This window comes from Colobus angolensis, unplaced genomic scaffold (assembly GCF_000951035.1).
Source record: "Colobus angolensis palliatus isolate OR3802 unplaced genomic scaffold, Cang.pa_1.0 Scaffold121, whole genome shotgun sequence".
NCBI classification, from domain to species: Eukaryota; Metazoa; Chordata; class Mammalia; order Primates; family Cercopithecidae; genus Colobus; species Colobus angolensis.
The window spans coordinates 5,299,206-5,301,908 of record NW_012113253.1 but is presented as its reverse complement, the minus strand read 5'-3'; the positions used below and the strand labels follow the sequence as shown (position 1 = coordinate 5,301,908).

Sequence of the window (2,703 nt, the reverse complement as noted above, 5' to 3'; positions counted from 1 at the left end):
GGGCGGGACGCCAGGCAGGCGGGGGACGCGGCGGCTGCCAGCCAAGGGGCCAGAGCCAAGAGATTTGCATTGGAAGCGCCATCCTCTTGCGCGTCTGATGAGGAAGCAGAACCCGGTGACCGACTGAGCTGCATTTCTGAAGCATTTGCTGGGTTTTGCCTCGCTGAGCCTCGGGGAGCACTGGGGCGCGGGATGGGGGACCCTGTCACGGAGCCGACACCTGCTCGCGAGCCCCTCCCCCGCTCACGCCGTGCCGCGGGCTCGCCCTCCCCATCTGCAGTGCCCGCAGCGCCTGCCCGCCCCGCCCATCCTTCCTCCTGGGCAACCCAGAGGATGGCGTGAGGACTCCTGGAAGCCCCAGGACGGGACCAGGGGCGTGGTAGGGAGCCGTAGACTCGAGTTTTTATCGTCCTCTGGCGCCGACACTCGGCTGCGGAATCGAGTTTGAGCTCGGTGTAACTGAAGTTTAAATTGTAGCTGTTTCAAACGTAGACCCCATCTCACCCCCACCCCGGACCAAGACCTCTGGAAGCGTCCTGCCTGGAAGCTGCTTGTGGGGAGGGCTCTCCTAGGGTCTCCAGGCTCCCGCTGGAGCACGCCTGGAGGTGGTTTGCCGGCCGTCCCCAGAAACCGCCACCACTACCGCCCCACCCACCCGCTCCAGCCGGTGGGAGGCTGGCTGGGTTTCTGAAAGGAAGCCGCCCGCGTGCTGCGCCCGGGGCTGGGGCTGGGCCTTCTGATCAGGAAAGCCCAGGGCTCTGCTTTGGCACGGATTTGCCCCCTTTTGGCCTTTTGTGCGCAATCACAGCAGCTGTTGTTGGAGAGGAAGGTAGTGATAACGGGTCTTAAAGCAAATCGGAGATAAGATCTCCGATTTAGACAGGATGAATTTAAGGCAAAATTCACTGTCCCTCCTGCGAGCACTCACGTCTCTGTAACTGAAAGGTTGGTAATGCAAATAGCATTTCTATCTCAATTATCACAGAATGAGCCTAGGAAGGGAATTAATTGTTTTATAAACTGCCAATGCTATGCGTATCTTCCGATGTTTTCTTTTCTAATATATCTAAGGCCCAGGCTAGCGAACAACAGCAATAATAATGATAATACTGTTGGCCAGGACCAGAGAGGCCCAGGGCTGCGGGAATGAGGACGGAATGGCCTCCTGTCACCGCCCCTCCTGAGTCTGCTGGAAAGGCGCCAGCTCAGCAGCCCGGCAGCTCTTCCTGCCCCTCCCCACCCCATGTCCCTGCTTCTGTCTGCGGGGTGTCCCTCCCCACAGGCTTCCTTCCGCCTGGGCTGTCCCATCCTGTTGACCCAGCCTGAGGGCTGGAGCAGCTGGCCCTGAACACTGCAGCGGGAGAGGAAGCTCCTGTGTGCCCCTCTGCAGGCCTACCTTCCTTCCTGTCAGGGCCCTCCCCTGGGGTGGCTTCTGCCAGACCCTACAGGGGAGAACCCTGTCCCTTCCTCACGAATGTGGGGCCTGCTGGCCTGGCTCCCCAGCGGGCTGAGAAGCAGGGAGCGGTCCTGACTTGTGAGAGTGATTCAAAACAGGAAAGAAAAGAGAAAAGGGGTAGGAGGAACAGTGTGGTGGTGGCACAATTCCTAGAGATTCAGAGAAAGATGTTTCCCGGGCTCCTCAGATTCAACATATCCAAAACTAAAATTGCTGTTTCTACTCCTTCCCTGATGCAAGCCTTGCCTCCTTCCAGCCTTCACCTTCTCTCTCAAAGCCCTGGATCTGATTTGTCCCCAGGACCCAGCAGTTTTGCCTCAGAAATGTCTCTGTTCTCATTTTCCATTTCTACCCTGGAAATGTTGCACTAGATCAATCTGTCATCAAGTCTTGCTCGGATTAAACAATCTGCAATCCCCCCACCCAACCTCCACCCAGATTCCAGCTTATTTTCCACTGCCCAAGCTCCACACTGTGGCTGGAATGGCTTTTTAAAAGTCATGATCCAATCATAACATTCTCTCCTTAAAAATGATCCGTGGCTCCTGTTGCCAGGAGATGAAAGGCCATTCAGTTCTGAGCTATCCAGTCCGCCTCCAACTATAGGACTCTCCCAACCCTCCCCACCTCCTCTCCCACCCAGACTTACCCTTGCCCACAGCCACAGCAAACTGCTTGCTGTTCCTCAAACATATGGTGCATTTTCATGTCTCGGTGCCACATCCTCATTCAGGAAACACTGTGTTGTGCATGCCTTTGTTCGTTTATCCACCCCATTGGACAACTATTTGTTGAGCAACTACTGTGTTCTAGGCACTGTTCCAGGCACAGCAGCAGTGAACAAGACAGGCCAGGGGAGACAAAGATCCATACACGTCAAATACACACACACACACACACAAGCACCATGAAGGTAAGTTCACTGCAGTGCACCAAATTGTAACAGAGTGATAAGAGTGTGACTGGGCAACTGGTTTGGTATGAAATATAGGAGAAGCTTGCTCCAAGGAGATATTTAAGCTGAAAACCTCATGAGAGGATAGAAGGATCCCAGGCAAGTGCACCTAAGTAGAGGGAGCAGCTAAGGCAGTCTTATAGCACTAAAGAGCTGGCCCCATGGGATGCAGTGTGGCTGGAGGTGCAGAGGGTGTCAGGGAGAGTGGGAGGGGATGAGGTTGGAAAGTAAGGCAGGAGGAGCTAGGCTACTGAGGAAGTTATAGGTCATGGTTTGAAATGGGGATTTTTTT

At 55.0% G+C, this 2,703-nt stretch overlaps 1 long non-coding RNA gene across 1 annotated transcript in view; it reads left to right on the top strand.

Annotated features, from left to right (window-relative positions):
* Positions 1-305: 305 nt before the first annotated feature.
* LOC105504078 overlaps positions 306-2,703 on the top strand; it is a 7,213-nt gene continuing 4,815 nt past the window's right edge. The window contains exon 1 of the long non-coding RNA XR_001000568.1: positions 306-605. This is a non-coding gene — a long non-coding RNA (uncharacterized LOC105504078). The remainder of the gene's footprint in view (positions 606-2,703) is intronic.